The sequence below is a fragment of the Schistocerca americana genome, chromosome 5 (assembly GCF_021461395.2).
Source record: "Schistocerca americana isolate TAMUIC-IGC-003095 chromosome 5, iqSchAmer2.1, whole genome shotgun sequence".
Lineage (NCBI taxonomy): Eukaryota > Metazoa > Arthropoda > Insecta > Orthoptera > Acrididae > Schistocerca > Schistocerca americana.
Genome location: NC_060123.1, coordinates 122,034,852 through 122,056,266, shown reverse-complemented (window position 1 = coordinate 122,056,266; position 21,415 = coordinate 122,034,852). Strand labels below are relative to the sequence as shown.

At 43.2% G+C, this 21,415-nt stretch overlaps 1 non-coding gene across 1 annotated transcript; it reads right to left on the bottom strand.

Moving 5' to 3' along the window:
• Nucleotides 1-6,954: 6,954 nt before the first annotated feature.
• Nucleotides 6,955-7,092, bottom strand: LOC124617256. The gene has a single exon (XR_006980015.1). It is a non-coding gene; the product is annotated as a U4 spliceosomal RNA (small nuclear RNA).
• Between the last annotated feature and the right edge of the window lie 14,323 nt (nucleotides 7,093-21,415).

The window sequence follows — 21,415 nt, the reverse complement described above, 5'->3', positions numbered from 1 at the left end:
ATTCTGACATTAAAGAAAAGAAAGTAGTGAGAGACCTGAAACGCTTGTCTTGTGTTCAAATATGTAAGGTGTACACACGACACTATTATTTGTACTTGTGTAATGCTTATAAATTTGCCATGATTCACTATACTGATGAAGATCAATAATTGTGCTTCGATGCATCCACATTTAAAACCCCACTCGTTCATTGGCTGCAGATGTGCGCTCGTACACGAGGCATGACACTAACGCCATATAAAGTTTCCTGGTACTGTTGGCTGTGTTGCTCTCTAGTTTGCTTCTGACTTGCTAAGCAGGAACATCTTCATTATGACAGTCATCTGTAAACATCTATGAAGCATGTATTGCCATTTAGTTGTTTATTATTAAGATCAGCCACTTTCAGTGCAGGTATGTCTGAATTCCAATGATTGATTTGTGTTACTTTTGAACTGTTTATAATATAGTTCCATATTTATATTCACTGTTCACTGAAAACAACGTACTACTTTTTGTAGCATCAGTAGGCCACACTAGAGCAGGAATCAGTTGGTTCAATACTAGTTGCGAAACATATGGACTGCATCTGTGAGAAATTTGGTAACGAGCGTTTCATGAAATACTGAAAAAGTTGCTGGTCCTGTGTCAAAGAATGTTGAATTGAAAAAAAATCATTGTAGGTATGTGTATATGTAGATATGTTGCATAACGTAACATTGTAGCTGTTACGGTTCGTCCTATAGAAGTGTATCGTTGGTACAAAAAACTTCTCTCACAAAGTAGGCTATAAAAAAATTATCAAAATACTGCCAACGCCTTTAAGTTACGCTAAAAGGTCCTTATGCCAGCTACTTCTGAGGTACAATGCACTGTCAAGATGAAGAGGGTCCATCCGAGTCAAATCAAAGACGGAGAAACTCAGGGCTGGAAGAATCCCATGCTGACGCCCTCCCGCAGGTATGATGTTGAGACAAGGAGGCTGACTAGCGCACGGGCAAATATTGATGAGTTTTGTGTGCTGCCAGCGACCCGTTTCGTGAACCGGATTTTGGAGCGTCCCGATAAGGGGCATTTGAGGAGGCGGCTAAGAAAAATTAAATGCCGCATTCACCTGAGCCATGTATGACATGCTCGGTACAAGGCCTGGTGTTGATGTCGCCTGACTGCTGTAGGGGCGTGCTGCACCGCGGAAGGATAGTACACCCACGTGAGGAGGTGTTTGGAATATCGTGTGGAAGTGTAGAACTTAGCAGTAATCGCCCCTGTGTGTGGAGCGTCGCAATGGATGGAACATTACCACCACATAGCCCTTGAACTCTTGGCTGCAGGTTACTGAGGCGGAGTTCACTGATGATGTTCTGGAACTGCTTCTAAGCAACTAGAAAACGTGAAAACTGAGCTAACGGTTTGATCATTGGAGTCCTCTTTTACTGTAATGTCCCTTGCCGTGCATGGCGAACAGTATCTTTTGTAATGGTTTTCTCATGTGGTGAGGGAAACGTGTGTCTAAGTTACAATGAAAGGAATACCCTTAGCTGCATACAGGCGTTGATATAAGTCAACGGGGACTGTGGAAAATGTGTGCACCGACCGGCACTCGAACCCGCGATCTCCTTCTTAGATGGCAGACGCTCTGTTCATCTGAGCCACCGAGAACATAGAGGATAATGTGACTGCAGGGACTTATTTCTGGCAAGTCTCCCGTGAGACCCACATTCCCAACTTATTGTCCCGCACTATATTCATAGTACCCCTGCCCATTATACTCATTACCCGCAGCACTGTTTATGCATCTGCACAGAAGAAGATGGTCAAATGGCCGGTGAGTCTTAACTATATACCAAGAGAAACCAAGTTCAAGTAACAATTTTAGTGCCGGCCGAAGTGGCCGTGCGGTTAAAGGCGCTGCAGTCTGGAACCGCAAGACAGCTACGGTCGCAGGTTCGAATCCTGCCTCGGGCATGGATGTTTGTGATGTCCTTAGGTTAGTTAGGTTTAACTAGTTCTAAGTTCTAGGGGACTAATGACCTCAGCAGTTGAGTCCCATAGTGCTCAGAGCCATTTGAACCATTTGAACTATTTTAGTACAACATGAAAACAATTTAAGAGTGTTAAGCACCCCACAGTGGTACATCTGGAAAGCGAGTGTACTGAGTTATGTGAATCTGCCCGACGGGGGTAGCCGCGCGAGCCGTGACAAGTCGTCGTAGAGCGTGTGGCTACCCCGTGCGGCCCCTTCGTCAGCTTTTGTGTAGCATTGCCCACTGAATCCTTATGCGCCACTATGATCGATGACCTGGGTGAGGTACCTGATACAAACCAGTCATTACATGGAGTTTTCTGGTTGAGAAGAAAACATTCATTGACAACAGCAGTTCTTTTCGGGTTTAAAATCGATTGTCCTTCACAGTCGTCCTTGTTCGTGTTGGTTAGGAATCCTTTATGCCACGTTACACGGGTGCGAGTGAATACATCATTTTTATTAAAAACGAAACTCCTCCAGCTGGAGCAGTTTCATTTGAATAAAAATTATACCATCTGATGTCCCTCAATCATCCAATTTAAATATGGATGCACGAAGGCTACATCATTATTTGCAGACAGTTTGGACAATCTGCTGTTATACCGGGTGATCAAAAAGTCAATATAAATTTGAAAACTGAATAAATCACCGAATAATGTTGATAGAGAGGTACAAATTGACACACATGCTTGGAATGACATGGGGTTTTATTAGAACCAAAAAAATACAAAAGTTCAAAAAAATGTCAGACAGATGGCGCTTCATCTGATCATAATAGCAATAATTAGCATAACAGAGTAAGACAAAGCAAAGATGATGTTCTTTACAGGCAATGCTCAATATTTCCACCATCATTCCTCAACAATAGCTGTAGTCGAGGAATAATGTTGTGAACAACACTGTAAAGCACGTCCGGAGTTATGGTGAGGCATTGGCGTCGGATGTTGTCTTTCAGCATTCCTAGAGGTGTCGGTCGATCACGATACACTTGCAACTTCAGGTAACCCCAAAGCAAATAATCGCACGGACTGAGGTCTGGGGACCTGGGAGGCCAAGCATGACGATTGTCATGCGCAGTTAAGTAAAGAGAGATGAAAACAGTGATGATTTTCAGAAATCACGTTGCTGTTTTTAGATAACACCAGATTTTTTAAATACAGAGGTGGACAATCTTGACAATTTTTCGAATCATTATAGATGATTTTACATTACACTTGAAACATAATCACTGATGATAATGTGATGTACGAAAATGATCATGGTCATATGGAGGTGGAATGATGACTTTCAGTAGGGAACCATGTGCAGCTGCTGGCAATGACTAAAAATCAGCACTGTGTTGGAATATGGAGGGAGAAAAATGAAAGAATGCTGTGAGGTTGAGCATTGTGACTAGTTGTTCGAATAAGGGTCACATCTCGGATCAGATTTCATTCTTTGGGTGAGGGAATTGGTTGAAATTCCAGCGGAAAAGAATGGAGAAATCATGAAGGTACATGGAGAGTGTAATATGAAAGCGGTGGTGCAGCAGAGTATTGGTGATTAGTTGCTTGGATACTGTGTTTCTTGACAAAGAAATTGAATCCAAAGTTGACCTACGAAGAGAAGAAGATGTGAAAAGCTGATAAGTTGGTGTCGGATGTGAGATGATGAGGACAGGATCCGAAAAGTTGGTTCAAATAATTCTATTATTTACGCTCTAATTTACAATCCCAGAAGGCAGTCGCTCGTCAGCCGACACATCCCATCAACCCTCTAACTGCACGCCCTCCATATTATCTTCCAACGAAATTTCGACGGCCTCCCTCTCCGAAAACATGAACTCTGTTCTGAATTTTACCCATCCCACCAATCACAAAACCACCCCACCAGTTACACCTCACCAGGGCTCCCTTTCCCTTCCCTCACCTTTCCATACCGCTTCCCCTCTTCTTTCCGTATCCCTCTTTCCCCTTCACATTATGGACTCAACTACTACTCCCTTCCGATCTCCAAACGTGCACTCCTCCTCCATCGATAATATTCATCAGTCCGTTACCCATATACCCTCGCCCTCCTACCATACATAACAGCTGCCCTTTTTTCCCTTCAACAGCAGACTTCCCAGGCCAGGTCCTGAAGTTTTAGTGATGGTCAAGTGCGCCTTTTTAAGGTAAGTGTTTTATTATATCGTATTCTTATGGTCTGCATCTTACCTTTTTATTATTCCTGTTTTAAACCAACAGTGAAGTAAATCGAGTTTCATGTATATAAAAATTCCATTAAATTCACCCTTAGAAATTTTAAATCCTCTTATCATTATGTCACCTTTTAAATTGGTGCCTTTTTCGTCTTAATGTTACTTGTCCTTTGGATGAAGCGCGCTTTGAATGTACTGCTCACAGCCCACCGTCCTGCCTTACATTGTAAGTTTAGTGCAGTTTGTACAGCCGCTCTCTTATTAATTTGTAGGTCTTGCAGACGGTTATATCAGACCGAAATATATTATCTGGTGTAAGGTACAGTAATGGGACAAATACTAAAACTCTTCTCAGTTATTGCGGACTATGCTGCGTGAAATATTTCACTTCTACTGCATGCGAGATGAAACAATTCTGGATGCCTTAAAACAAAAAGAAAAAAAAAACCCGGAGCAAAATTTTGTATTTTAGCATTCTCGGTGATTCGTCAACATTTTAATGATGAGTGTGCCATGTAAAGTCCCATTTTCCAAGATGCCAACACACATGTTCACATAGCTGCATCCCGCGCGGGCTAGCCGTGCGGACTAGGGCACCTTGCCATGGCTCGCGCGGCTTCCCCCGTTGGAGGTACGAGTCCTCCCTGGGGCATGGGTGTGTGTGTTGTCGTTAGTGTAAGTTTAAGTTATATTAAGTAGTGTGCAAGCGTAGGGACCGATGACCTTAGCAGTTTGGTCCCATAGGAACTTACCACAAAATTTGACATTTGACCTGGCTGCACGCTTACGTTACTGGTCTTTCGAGCATTCAGGCACCCTGTCGCTCTTCGATCGGCCCTGTAAGCTGTTTGATTAGCAACTATTTGAAGCAGCCGGCGAACCGAATCACAGGTTTACACAGTTTGGGAGCTCTTCAGGCCCTAATTGTCATTGGTGAAAGTTCTTAATTTAATAAAATAATTTTTTTACTTAAATACAAATCACTGAGAGGGTGAAACTTCTACGTTATTTAATTCTGAAACTGCTGAGTGAAATTGAACGTAATGAGCCTACTTTCTCTTTGCTTATTCTTATCGTGTCAAACACTGACCCTCAAAATCCTAGCGCAACGCAATCTGACTCCTCAAAAAATGATACTCTGACTTCAAATAATGAATACAAAAAAATGGCCCTGAATTAGAAGAAATCCTAACAATAACCCATGCACATCGTAAGTCACTTACCTCACAGAAAATCTTCATTACACGAACTACAGCAGTGCAGCAACACCAATAAAGCCAGCTAAATGAAAGATTCCAACTACTGTAGGTTCTAACTACTAATAGGCAAGTGGTTAGCAAAGGAAAGGTTTTGTTGCAGAGAAAATAATGTATTTAACTTAAGAATGTGACAACCAGTTCAAAAATTATATAATCATCAGTAACAAATCTCAATGACGGATATACATTCGTACCGTCCGCTCACGCTAATACTGCAAACCTCCAACACTGCTAATTATTAACCTCTAATATCCATCACTGCTGATTACTCACTCCCAACCAACATCACAGCTGGCTGTTCACCTCCAATTGGCATCACCGCTGACTGTTAACTTCCAACTGCTAGTCCGACCAGCCACAAGAGTCCCTTGCTGAGTGCGCACAGCGCTGACAGAGTTATTAATTCAGTCAATCGCGCTGCCAACATGCAGACACATAAAAAGGCTATTTACGTTGTTTGGCTGGCTTCAGCAGGATATGGCGCACTTGAAGATATTTGTGGACTCTCTTCCTCGCCGAATTATGGCAGTTGCCACATCAATAGGAAAGTTTAATGATAGCAGGGCTCCACAGAACTAACTTGATTTCTTCTAAGACATGACTAATTTTTTTCACTATTCGTATACACAATAATACGCAAATCAACATGCACAATCTATTTACGGGATGGTAGCAGTCATGACACAACATTTCAATTTGGGGTGGTTTTCCTCCTCCTGTCCCAGCAATCTGTGAAACGTGTGTCTTAGGATGCTTTCCGGAATTGACGATTGTGACGACCAGCCGAAAAAACGACAGTGCGGATGAGCTTGTAGCATGATTTCTAGAATCCTTATGACTTATGTGCTACCCCAGCAGATAGAAGCCACTGTCAGCTAGATATCGTAACTAATGACACCCATACGACGCGAGAACAACAAGTGTCGATGTGTAACATGTGGAAACGAACTCACAGTAAAACACGGCCACTACCATCATTGCGTTCTTCGGTGTGGCCGCAACAAGCTTAATTACATTACTGGCCGTTACAATTGCTACACCACGAAGATGACGTGCTACAGACGCGAAATTAACCGACAGGAAGAAGATGCTGTGATATGCAAATGATCAGCTTTTCAGAGCATTCACACAAGGTTGGCGCTGGTGGCGACACCTACAACGTGCTGACATGAGGAAAGTTTCCAACCGATTTCTCATACACAAACAGCAGTTGACCAGCGTTGCCTGGTAAAACGTTGTTGTGATGCGTCGTGTAAGGAGGAGAAATGCGTACCATGACGTTTCCCACTTTGATGAAGGTCAGATTGTAGCCTATCGCGATTGCGGTTTATGGTATCGCGACATTGCTGCTCGCGTTGGTCGAGATCCAATGACTGTTAGCAGAATATGGAATCGGTGGGTTCAGGAATGTAATACTTAACGCCGTGCTGGATCCCAACGGCCTCGTATCACTAGCAGTCGAGATGACAGGCATTTTATCCGCATGGCTGCAACGGATCGTGCAGCCACGTCACGATCCCTGAGTCAACAGATGGGGACGGTTGCAAGACAACAACCCTCTGCACGAACAGTTGGTATTAAAAAGTTTTCAACCAGCAATAATCGCACCTCGGATAAGCATCATTGGTTACGATATTGCCACTTCAGTTCCCCACTAATGGATGGACTGGTGGCGAATAGCACCGTGCTGAAGCCATAACTTACACACCTTGGAGAAACTGACGTTTTGCTGTCCAGCACCATCTGTCGTACATTTTGTGAACTTTGTTTTTTTTCGGTTCTAATAAAACCCCATATCATTCCAAGCATGTGTGTCAATTTTTACCTCTCTATCTATATTATTCCGTGATTTATTCAGTTTTCAAATTTATACTGTCTTTTTGATCACCCGGTATGTCAACACATCAGATTACTTCATTTAAGACATGGACATGGGCACGTCCTAACACGATAATCTGCTTTCTGTCATTTGGTCACCTTTCAGCATCGACTCTCTGTCTCTCTCTCTCTGTCTCTCTCTGTCTCTCTCTCTCTCTCACACACACACACACACACACACACACACACACACACCAATTCATTCCATGACTCATGTTCCACCTACAGCGCAAACAACGAAATCACTTCTTCTCTGTTATTGGGGTAATTCATATTATTTTATTCAGTATGAGTATGCATGTAGGTATGTGTTTGTTACCAACTGTGTGTGTGTGTGTGTGTGTGTGTGTGTGTGTGTTGGGCAGTATGAAGTGGTGGTGTACAGGCATGACTTGTTTCCACAGCCGACTCCGAGGTACACAGTGTTCGCCATGTGGGCCGTCTACTTGCCGCGACAGCCGCGGACCCTCTCGTTCGTTCCGGTGGTGGAGGCCCCGCCGGACTGAGCTCTCTTAAGTGGTCCGGTCCGCCGGTGGCGGCGCTGCGGATTAGCGGACCAGCAGGCGACTGCGACATGGCCTGTTAAGCGGCGCCAAGTTCTGCCCGGCGCGGGGCGTGGCGGGCAGCGTTATTAACGGCACTTTCGGAGGGCTCGGTGCAGACGACCCCATAAAGCCCCCTGCCCCCGCCCTCCTCCCCTCCTCTCCCCGCCAACGCCACGCCATGTAAATGAGGCGGAGGTCGGCGCTGACCTTCGGCCTCTGGGATGGCACTGCGGCGGCTGTCGGGTTGCCTCGGCCGCAGTCCAGGCCGCCGTCCTCTGGCCTTGCTGCGAGAGTGCGCTAATTACTTTTAAATGTTGCATCCACCTGGCGCGGGCGGTACGCCGTTACGGCGTCCGGCTCGAACCGGCTAGCCTCTAATTTCGTGCACTACACATGCGCCCGTCATCTTGGGGCTGCGCCTTTCACTATTAATCAAAACTTTCTTGGGCCTGGTTTCAAATCCCGTCAGTGTCTGAATAATAATAATCAGCAATGGCGGACGAGGACTACCGGCATCAGAACTCAGCCTCATTTCGCCAATTCTCAAAGAGTACGGATGAGCAGACTGAGGTTCAGGACACACCCTTGCCTTGGGAGGGAAAACTGGCTCTTAAAAGAGGAAGGATCAGCAGTAAAGATGCAGAAGGCAATGGAAGCATCTTTGTAGGACACATACGTAATCTATATCCACAGAACATGTGGTTCGTAATTGAAGAAGTGTCATCAGGATCTCTCCATTGGCAAAAGATCCTGGAGTATTTCCCGATTCGGACGTGTACGAAGGAATGCCAAGAGGAAGGTGACCATGAGAAAAAGATTGAATAACCGATGAAAGGATAGCGTTCTGGGAGTCCTCGAGCGGGATGTCAGGAGTTTTCCCTTCGTAGGGAACCCTGAAAATTTGGAAAGGCAAATGCTAGGGCTCAATCTAGATACAGTTGGGAACAGTGAAATGGAAGGAAGACATAGATTTCCGTTCAGTTGTAGCATAAAATAAAGACGTCAGTTGCATATATATGTTTATTTCGAACTACCGGTTTCGGCAGACTAAGTCATCTTCTTCAGAAACTTAGTATGGTTTTAGACGACGTTAGCATCTTCTTCATAGAAGCATAATGCCATGATATGTCCAAAAATTGTAAGGCATGTGATGATTGTAAACATAGACCAACAATTTACAATATACTATGCTAAGCTTCTGAAGATTACAAATCAATTTGTCCAAACCTTTAAATCGAGAAAAAATATATTTTCAACTGAAGACTGAACTTTATGCTGAAATATATAATAGAGCTGATGAAAGTTACAGCCATGAATAAAATAATACTTGGTGACATGAGTGAAGGATACTATCAAAGAGCAGAAAAAAATCGTATAACGGGACTAGGATTCGTTATGAAGAGGAAGGTAGGGGAGAGACTGAGCTACTGTGAATAGCCAGTGATAAGATTGTTCTCATCAGAATCGGTAGCAAAACAACACCGACAGCAATAGTTCAGGTACACAGGCTGACGTCGCAAGCAGAGGATCAAGAGACAGAGAAAGTTTATGACGCTATTGAACGGGTAATTCAGTACGTAAAGGAAGATGAAAATCTGATAGTTATGGGGGATTGGAATGCGGTTTCATCGGAAGGGGTTATGGGAAAATCTGACCTTGGTATTAGGAATGGGAGAGGAGAAAGAATTAGTTCTGCACTGAATTTCAACAAGTAATAGCGAACACTCTGTTCACAAGAGGGGTGAGGTATACTTGGAAAAGACAGGGAGACACGGAAAGATTTCAGTTAGATGTCTTAGGCAAGCAGAGATACCGAAATCAGATAGTCGTCTGTAGGTCACACCCAAAAATATAAATTGGGTCAGATCACAATTTAATAGTGATGAAAAGTAATCAGACGTTTAACAGACTAGCGAGGAGAAACGAATGCGCAAAGAAGTGGCATATAGAGGTACTAAGGAATTAAGAGATGTAGTTGGCTATGGACACTACTATAAGGAACAGCTTAGTAGGAAGTTCAGTTGACTGGGAATGAGCATCTCTAAAACGGACAATCACAAAATATGGGAAGAAAAACACAGGTAAAGAGAAGATAACTGTAAGGAAACAATAGGTAACAGAAGAAATACTGCAGTTGGTTGATGAAAAAAGGAATTACAAAAAAATGTTCAGGGAATTTCAAGAATACAGAAATATAAGTCACTTAGGAATGAAACAAGCAGGAAGTGCACGGCAGCTAAGACGAGAAGGCTGCATGAAAAATGTGAAGAAATCGGAAACGATTCTGCGTGGGACCGACTCAACATATGCAAAAGTCAAAGCAACCTTCGGTGAAATGTAAAAGTAAGGATAAGAGCATTGCAATGAGTGTCCCAGAGTTACTAAAATTGTTAAAGGAAGTGGCAACAAAACGACTATTCACGTTGGTGTGTAGAATGTATGCGACTGGCGATATTCCGTCTGTTCGGAAAAACATCATCCTCAGAATTCCGAAGACTACAAGAGCTGACAAGTGCGAGAATTATCGCACAGTCAGCTTAACAGCTCATGCATCTAAGCTGCTAAGAAGAATGAGACACAGAGTGATGGAAAAAAACAGAGGGTCAATTAGATGACTATTAGTTTGGCTTACGTGAAAGTAAAAGGTACCAGACAGTAAATTCTGACGTTGCGGTTGATAATGGAAGCAAGACCAAAGAAAAATCAAGACACGTTCCTAGCATTTGTCACCCTGGGAAAAGCATTCGACAATGTTAAATGGTGCGATATGTTCGAAATTCCGAGGAAAATAGGGATAAGCTGTAGGAATGACGGGCAATACACAATTTGTAACAGAATCAAATGGTTCAAATGGCTCTGAGCACTATGGGACTCAACTGCTGAGGTCATTAGTCCCCTAGAACTTAGAACTAGTTAAACCTAACTAACCTAAGGACATCACAAACATCCATGCCCGAGGCAGGATTCGAACCTGCGACCGTAGCGGTCTTGCGGTTCCAGACTGCAGCGCCTTTAACCGCACGAACAGAATCAAGTGGCAACAATAAGAGTGGATGACCAAGAACGAAGTATTGGGATTAAAAATGGTGTAAGACACGGATGCAGTCTTTCGCCCCTACTGTTCAACCTGACATCGAAGAGGCTACGACAAAAGTAAAAAAAAGGTTCAAGAGTTGACTTAAAATTCAGCGTGAAAGGATGCAATAAAAGATTCGCTGATGATAGTAAAATGAAGAAGATTTACAGGATGTGCTGAATGGAGTGAACAGTTTAACTGAGTGCAGAATGTGGATTTAGATCGAAGGAAGACTAAAGTAATGAGAAATTGCAGAGACGAAAACAGCGAGATAGTTAACATCAGTATTGGTTATCACAAAGAATATGAAATAAAGCCCTTTTTATACCTAGGCTGCAAGAAAACCTATCGTGGTTTGAGCACGTTTGACACAAATAGAAGACTAGTACTAACAAATATGGAATTTGTTGTCAAGAGAAGTCTACTCGTATGAAATATAGACCTTAATATCAGGAAATATTTCGGAGAATATACGTTTGGAGCGCAGCATTGTATGATAGTGAAACATGGACTTTGGGAAAACTGGAAAAGGGGAGAATGGAAGCATTTGAGATGTGGTGGTTCAGAAGAACGCTGAAAATTAGGTGGACTGATAAGGTAAGGAATGATGGGGTACTTCTGAGACTCGTGGGTGAAAGGAATTTATGCAAAACAGTGACAAGGATAAGGGATAGGAGGATACGACATCTATTAAGACTTCACGGTATAATTTCCGTGGTGATAGAGGATGCTGAGAGGGTAAGAACTGTAGAGAAAGAGAGAGACTGGAATATATACGCAAATAATTGAGGACGTAGGTCGCTAGTGCTACTCGGAATGAAGAAGATGGCATACGAGATGAATTCGTGGTGGGCCGCATCAAACCTCCCAGAAGAGTAATGTCTCGACAGGGAAGAAAAAAGAGAAAAGGTAGGAATGCAGCCTTATGCCCTAATGTTCAACCTATACACCGAAGAAGAAGTGACGCAAATGAAAAAATATTCAAGAGTGGCACTAAAATTCAAGGAGAAAGAATGTCTGTGATAAAATTCGGTGTTGACACTGCTATTCTAAGTGAATGTAATGTCTGCGGTCACGAAGTAGAGAATGTTAATGAATTCTGCTGTTATTGACCAAAGCCCGTGACGGATAGAGCAAGGAGTACAGAAGAAGCAGACTGCCAATGGTAGAATTACGATCCTGCTGGAGAGGAGTTACTAATATCAAATGTATGGCTTAATCTGAGAAGAAATTTCTGAGTGTGTACGTTTGCAGCACAGCATTGTATAGTACCAAATGATTGATTGTGGAAAAATCGGAACAGAAGATAATTGAGGCATTTCAGATTTGGTACTAGAGAATAATTTAGGGATTTAGTTGAAATGGTAAGGTAAGAAATGTGGAGGTACTCCGCTGGATCGGCGAGGAAAGGAATAGATGGAAAAAAAACTGACGAGAAGAAAGGACAGGATGACAGAACATATCTTAAGGCATAGCGGAATATTTCGATGATACTAGAGGAAGCTGTAGAGGGCAAAAACTGTGGAGTAAGACAGATATTGGAACACATCCAGCAATTAACTGTGGACGTAGGCTGCTGTCACTGCTATGAGATTAGAAGAAGGCAGGAATTCGTGAGGGTGCATGGGAGCAGTGAGGAGACTGATGAGCCAGGAAAGAACACATGCTCGATTGTGTACCTATCAAGATACCACAAAAAATGGTTAAGAAGGTGACGGTGTATATTATGATAGATATCAGTATGTTTGACATTTTTGTCACCTTCGCTTCTTCTCGTTCCTGAACATATGAATGGTACGTATTCTTTCGTTACCAGAGGTTGTGTTACGCATGGATGATATATATTCTTTCGTTTCCAGAGGTTGCGTTATTGTGTAGAGCTCGGACGACAAAGCGAGTCAGTCACACACACACACACACACACACACACACACACACACACACACACACACACACCCTGCAAAGTGACGTGCCTGTATGGCGGATATGCGACACAGGGAATGAAATTTGTTTGAAGTGCTTCCTGATGAGTAATGAGTAATTGATAATGAAGGATAAAGGGTGATTTTTAAGAGTATTGTATAGACAGATGGCTAATTTGGAGGAAAGTAATATACATTGAGTTTATTTGGCCGCAAGCGCTAGCCAAATGTTTATTGTGGTGTAAACATTTCTTGTGTTGTTATCTACGGTGAATGATCAGTTAAATGTTTAGTTTTGTAATCAGCCTCCTCCCTACACTGTTAGTTAAAATTAATTCATTAAGAAAGCAAAAAAGTAAATTACTTATAATTTAAAAATCGTGTAAAAGTAATTTTTATAGTGTATGACAGTGCTGAGGAAGTGTAATAGAGAGTGACACCAGTCAAGCTCTGAGAACCCTGGGCACAGTTCTCAAGTAATGATGGTAAACCAATTAGTAACCACTCCAGCAATTAACGAAAGTGTTTATACTGGGACACCTTCCTAGTAGCCTCTCCCAGTCATCAGAGGGCTGGAAGCAGTTATGTGGGGGATGCAGTTTGGGCTGGCCAGAGGGTGTTGGTACCAAGTGGTTTGCACTTTAGTCTGCCAGCTCCCATCCACATATGTTCTCCAGCTCCCCATTTTGGACATCAACCCCTCAGTCGCGCTGCGGAAACCTGCTGCGCGCTGCAGTTTGTATTTTTCCTGTGTTTCTAAGTGGTATTCAATGGCTCTAAGCACTATGGGACTTAACATCTGAAATCATCAGTCCCCTAGACTTAGAACTAGTTAAACCTAACTAACCTAAGGACATCACACACATCCATGCCCGAGGCAAGATTCGAACCTGCGACCGTAGCAGTCAACGATCTAAACGCTTCTGGTTTCCCTTTGTACAAACAACTTAGCGCTCCCAGAAGCCCACATTCCGCCTAAATCCTAATCTCGGCCCATTGGTGCACAAATGGTGCTAGCCGCAGGATTAAAATCTACCGTTCAGCCCACGTTATTGGAACTTCCCCTTGCAGATTGTTGCCCCATACCAATTCAATGGGAGGCAGTTGGTTGCACACTGTTAGGCCATACCTTGGCTAAATTGGACTGGACTATGTAGCAGTCAAAACGATTTTGCGCCGGTTCGATGCACCTAGAAAGTACCAACCACGTGAAAAACCGCGAAGGGCGTACTACCACTGTATTCTGTCGTGAACGGTGTTTTCGCAGCATAGCACGTTACAGGCCGCCCTGCTGCCCGCCGCCTCCACAAAAATGCGGATGCTAGTCTGGCTTGAGCTGGCGAGAATGGTACCATCATCCAGCAAAATTTCGAATACCTGGGTCGCACTTGCTCCTCACCGCGTAATTTTTTGCTAAATGCAACATAACTGAAAGTTTCAGGCGACGCGCGCACCCATATAAACTCAACGGAAGGTTTACTCGATGCGGCAGCACTGGATATCCTGTCTAAAGAGTTAGCAAAGCGCTACCCTGACAAGAGAGGACTTTCTTATTACTGAGATCGTCTGTCCACTTTGCGCAAGGAAAATGGTGAAGGTTTCGAGGCTTTAGCAGATCCTGTTTAACGTATTTACTGGGAAAACATAGTGTATAGAAAGAGGTTCTAATCTGAGGCAAGAGTTGTTGTCGTATTATTCGGTGGTTAAACCCAAGGATTGGCGTCCCCCACCCGAATAAACGAAGCTGTGAGACTGGCTGTGAGATTGGCTCTGTTTCGTTTCAACCCCTGCCCAAAACAATGAGCCACGCCGTACTCAAATTGCCATTGGTGAGCAAAGTCATACATCTGAACACTGCTAAGCACCGTGTTGTAAGATAGCACACATAGCCGATGGCTGGCCGTTAAAACAAAGGTGAATTTATCCACAGCGGAATACTCCACAGAAAAGAATGCCAAAAGAGAAGTCACAGGGGAGATACGAATGGGGGTGAGGCGCTGCAACACCCCCCCCCCCCCTTTCCGTGAACAATGAATCCTGCAAGGTAATGAGTAGTTTATGAGACGTTAAATGAGCTTTAGAAGGCAAGCTCAAAGGGAAACCTGTCAAAATGTTTGTATACGAAGGATCTCAGAAAAGCGCAGTATTTGTTTCTCAAACTGATAAGCATGTTCTCAAGCCAACGCCTTATAGTATAGATGGATTAAGCAAGGAAATAATAGTGCCTGCAGAAACCTGCTCCGTTAATTTACGGACTGATGGGAAGAAAATAGCGTTTGATATGGAGGCGGCGAGGAAATGCTGACGGGATCTCGATGTCATTTTAGGGTACGACTTCTAACACCATTTTTAGGTGGCGATAGATTACAAGACACATATTATGCAGTTCAGTGAAGCAATTCACTTTCTTGACAGTAAGCGCCCACGTTATTTTCGACAATCCTCAGTTATGAGGCCTCTTCCACAAGCTCCTACAGAAACGCATACGTGGGCATTAAAAACTGACAACCCTGTCACCGTCACCAGAGTTACAGGAAAACTCTGGATTGATGTCAAAACACGGAGATCAAACTTTCTGGTTGATGTTCTCTGTCAGAAAGACATCTCGACAGGCTATAAATTTTTGTCAAAGGATTACAAGTAAACCGGAAGTACTAGGGAAGAAGTTTCGACTACCAATATATGTTGATAACTTTGGCCCAAGAGATAAAGAGATTTAACGTGGACCTGTACTTGCTATTGGTAAGTAAGTAATGAAATCAGAAGTTCAGTTCGAAAAAGAGATAAAAGGAACAAAAAGAAGCAAATGGCAGGAAGAGAGTTTCGCACAACTGCACCTTTACTAATAAATAAGTTATCGAATTTCTTTAGTCAGAAAACAGTCTTTTGTACCCAGTTCGTCGTATGCACATACGTCCATCACCTAGATGCAAGCAGAATCTGCTTTCATCTCTGAAGACCACGGCATTTAATTCCATGCAATCCTCCGACTACACCATTCGAGCCGTGCACATGGATGCTGCGGAGAGAGTGGAGGACGGGCTAGATGTAAGCGTATCGATAGTTCCACTGCTAACAATCGGTTCTCATCAGTTCGTGTCGACACGTGTGGGTTCACAAACCCTCTAATCTGTGCAGTGGTGGCTGTACGATCTGCCACTGCTGCCCTTACAATACGATAAGCCTGGCGGGCGTCTGAGTCGGGTGGACGTTCAGAACCCTGTCTACACCTGTGAGAATGTTCACGTGAACACTGGTGCCACCATCGTTGCAGAAATGACACAGCACGTACAGCTTGAATGTTAATTCTCCGAAAGGACAATACCACCACTCGGTAGACTACAATCTGACCCTTTTCCGACCCGCCCAGTAGGCTTTAGGAACCGCGAATGAATCTCCGTGGCATGGTTACCTGCTTGGTTCAAATGTTTGCATCACACCAGCGTTGTGTTTGTGAGCATTCCCTATTAAACGGTAGACACAGATGGTGCTGTGGTAGTTGTGCCACTGAGCTATCTGTCGGTCGAGGACGCTGAAACCATTATCAGTACATCTACTATCTCCCAGGTTGCATATGCCGTCATCGGGTCAAAATCGAATTGGTCTTTTTATGTACACAAGTTTTATCCGACAGTGTATATCGAAAAATGTATAACCTGTGTCTACCACAGCGTTTATTAGCGACTTGTGGAAAATTTGAAGTAAATCGGTCTAGAACATCTCCAGTTTTTTGCTAAAAATGTACCCCCTTATGCGCTGGATGTATAGTTATATGGTATATACGTTAAAATTATGTAGCCAATGTCTCTCTGAACGTTTATCGAGTATCATTATGAATTTAAAGTAAATAGCCGAAGTGCTTTAGCGCTGCCATAGGTCAAACGGATATCAACTGCTCTTTTAAAAATAGGAACCCCAATTTTTTTTACCTATTCGTGTAGTACGTAAAGAAATACGAATGTTTTAGTTGGACCACTTTTTTCGCTTTGCATTAGATGGCGCTGTAATAGTCACAAACATATGGGTCACAATTTTAGTCGAACAGTTGGTACCAGGTAGGTTTTTTAAATTAACATACCGACCGTAGGTACGTTTGAACATTTTATTTCGGTTGTTCCAAAGTGATACATGTACCTTTGTGAACTTATCATTGCTGAGAACGCATGGTGTTTCAGTGTGATTACCTGTAAATACCACATTAATGTAATAAATGCTCAAAATGCATTTGGCAATACGTGTAACGACATTCCTCTCAACAGCCAGTAGTTCGCCTTCCGTAATATTAGCACATGCATTGACAATGCGCTGACGCATGTTGTCAGGCGTTGTCGGTGGATCACGATAGCAAATATCCTTCAACTTTCCCTACAGAAAGAAATCCTGGGACGTCAGATCCGGTGAACGTGCAGGCCATGGTATGGTGCTACGACGACCAATCCACATGTCATGAAATACGCTATTCAATACCGCTTCAACCGCACGCGATCCTTGTGCCCGAAATCCATCATGTTGGAAGTACATCGCCATTCTGTCATGCAGTGAAACATCTTGTTGTAACATCGGTAGAACATTACGTATGAAATCAGCATGCATTGCACCATTTAGATTGACATCGATAAAATGGGGGCCAATTATCCTTCCTCCCATAACGCCGCACTATACATTAACCCACCTAGGTCGCTGATGTTCCACTTGTCACAGCCATCGTGGATTTTCCGTCGCCCAGTAGTGCATATTATACCGGTTTACGTTACCGCTGTTAGTGAGTCACGCTTCGCCGCTGAATAGAACGCGTGGCAAAAATCTGTCATTGTCCCGTAATTTCTCTTGTTCCCAGTGGCACAACTGTGCACGACGTTCAGAGTCGTCGCCATGCAATTCCTGGTGCATAGAAATATGGTACGGGTACAACTGATGTTGACGTAGCATTCTCAACACCGACGTTTTTGAGATTCCCGATTCTCTCTCAATTTGTCTCCTACTGACGTGCGGATTAGCCGCGACAGCAGCTAAAACACCTACTTGGGTATCATCATTTGTTGCAGGTCGTGGTTGACGTTTCACATGTGGCTGAACACTTCCTGTTTCCTTAAGTAATGTAACTATCCGGCGAACGATCCGGACACTTGGAGGATGTGTTCCAGTATATCGAGCAGCATACATAGCACACGCCCGTTGGGCATTCTGATCACAATAGCCATACATCAAGACGATATCGAGCTTTTCCGCAATTGGTAAACGGTGCATTTTAACTCGGGTAATGTATCACGAAGCAAATACCGTCCGCACTGTCAGAATGTTACGTGATACCACGTACTTATACGTTTGTGACTATTACAGCGCCATCTATCACAAAGCGAAAAAACTGGTCCAACCAAAACATTCATATTTCTTTACGTACTAAACGAATATGTAATAAAAACGGGGGTTCCTATTTAAAAAAAAACCCAGTTGATATCAGTTTGACCTATGGCAGCGCCATCTAGCGGGCCAACCATAGCGCCATGTGGTTTCCCCCTTCAAGCTCGACGAGTTTTGTTCTTTGCAATTTTTCCGTTTGATGCCTATTTCGTGAGATATTCGGCCCGGTCACGATCAATGGACCTCCCTGTGTTCGTCCGAAATGAGGCTTTGGAATTTCCAAGATTTTTGTAACCTAGTACTAGTACATAAAGGCAACTTATGAATTTGTAGTTTGAGGTTGTTACCCAAAGTATTGAGCATATTATTTCAAATTTGTGCACGACACTCTACAAAACAATCGTACAGACGGCTGTACTATTGTTTTCTAGGGTATCGTGCGTAAATCTGAAGTAAACTGATCAAGAATTTGGGTAAGAACGTTAAAATACAACTTGTGTCTTTATATACAGGGTTATTACAAATGATTGAAGCGATTTCACAGCTCTACAATAACTTTATTATTTGAGATATTTTCACAATGCTTTGCACACACATACAAAAAATCAAAATTTTTTTAGGCATTCACAAATGTTCTATATGTGCCCCTTTAGCGATTCGGCAGACATCAAGCCGATAATCAAGTTCCTCCCACACTCGGCGCAGCATGTCCCCATCAATGAGTTCGAAAGCATCGTTGATGCGAGCTCGCAGTTCTGGCACGTTTCTTGGTAGAGGAGGTTTAAACACTGAATCTTTCATATAACCTCACAGAAAGAAATTGCATGGGGTTAAGTCAGGAGAGCGTGGAGGCCATGACATGAATTGCTGATCATGATCTCCACCACGACCGATCCATCGGTTTTCCAATCTCCTGTTTTAAGAAATGCCGAACATCATGATGGAAGTGCGGTGGAGCACCATCCTGTGGTACGTTTAGCTCCCTGCTTGCGTTATTCGTCGACTTCCGCGGGCTACGCATGAAACTTGCCCGCACGCGTTCAACCGTTTCTTCGCTCACTGCAGGCCGACCCGTTGATTTCCCCTTACAGAGGCATCCAGAAGCTTTAAACTTCGCATACCATCGCCGAATGGAGTTAGGAGTTGGTGGATCTTTGTTGAACTTCGTCCTGAAGTGTCATTGCACTTTTATGACTGACTGATGTGAGTGCATTTCAAGCACGACATACGCTTTCTCGGCTCCTGTCGCCATTTTGTATCACTGCGCTCTCGAGCTCTCTGGCGGCAGAAACCTGAAGTGCGGCTTCAGCCGAACAAAACTTTATGAGTTTTTCTACGTATCTGTAGTGTGTCGTGACCATATGTCAATGAATGGAGCTACAGTGAATTTATGAAATCGCTTCAATCATTTGTAGTTGTATTAGGTTAGCGTCCGCAGCCTCATAGGCGTAGGTTGTATGGTAAACATTTTCCTGTTGTTTGTTTTTTGTTAAACCAATTTTTATGTTTTTCGCAAACTGCAACACCTTCTAAACTTTTCATGGTAAGTAATGTCACAGGAGCACGGTGTTTGCTGAATGTAATTCAGACCAAAAACCGATTCTGGTAGCTGGTGTCCTATGTTTTGCAGGCAACACACACGTTGGTACCCCACTGTTGTCCAGGGAGTCTCCAGTCACGTCTTCGTGGCGGAATCTCATTGACTGGCATCTTCAGCGGTGAGTCGGGCTTCGAACCGAGCCCTGATGACCCGCGAAGACGTGTCTGGAGAGGCTGCGGCCACCAGTGCCGTACCAACCTGATTATCGTCTGCCACACTGCCCGACAGCCAGGAGTGGCGACCTGGGATGCCATTTCTTTTCATAGCTGGATCCCTTTGGTTCTCATCCGCGACACCCATACAGTGCAATGGTACGTCGACGATTCTCTACGCTCTGTTTTGTTCCACTTCTTGTCAAGCCACCCTGAGCTGACATTTCAGTAAGATATTGCCCGACCGCACACGGAAAATGTTTCCACTTGTCGTCTTTTTGCTTGCCAAACTATGCAATGGCCAGCAATATTGCCGTATCTCATCGCAACTGAGTAATTTTGGGGCATTCTGTGCAGGTTCCTGAACCATCTCGGGATTTTTTGACGATACAAAGCGCCAAAACGGACAAAATCTGACACGATATCGCTAAGGAGCACATCCAACAACTCAACGAACCAATGCCAAGCTCAACAACTGCTGCCATAAGGACCAGAGGTGTACCAACGCATTATTGACTTAGTTTGTAAAACTCTTTCCTTTGAATAAATCATCCCTTTTTCTGCAGTTGTAATCATTTGTTCGTTTCTAAATATACAGCACAGCTACCGATTTCCGTCCCATTCAGATAATTCCTTCCAGGTAAGTCGCCTTTTTGTCTTAGTATTTACTACCTTAATCGAGGATGATTAAACGAATGAAACAGACTTCCATCACCGGTACTGGTCAGCAATAGCGACTCTGACATGCTGTTGGTGGCAGAGCGGAAGCTGAAAAATGGGCATTGAGGGGGATAACCACATTAGGAGGCTGTTTGACACTGCTTTCTCTAGACATTTTTTTTGATTGGGAAGAATTAATTAGAATTTAATCAAAATTTTGACATTATTTCATTCATACTTCGAACAGTTTTTGTGATTTTTTTTAATAATTTCAGCCAAAAATAACAAAGTTACCCCGTGATCTCCTCTGAAGGTTGTGAGTATAGTTCACCGACTGCGTGCAGTGACGCCATTCCGATTTTCATCTGAAATCAAAAAGATTTTGATTTTACGCTAATAACTTATTTTGTAGGAACGCTAACCTCAGTGCAGGTGAAAATAATCAAAATTAAAAATTTTGCCGTCGTTGGAACAACCTACTTCGATTTTCATGGTGTTTTTATCCAATTATCCAAGGAAATATGCCCTTAATATCGTGATATCATCTCACAAGTTGGTTCATATAATTAATAATTTTATAAATAATCATACTATTATTTTTCATAAAGATCGGCTATACACTTTTTGAATTAGACTGCACGCAAATGTGAAAAAGTCATCTCGAGATAAACGCGTTTGATAAATTCCCGAAAACTAGAAATTCAAGGAAGTTTACAATAATGTAAAATGCTTACCGATTAACCTGCGATTCATGCACCATACATAATCCTTATTCTTC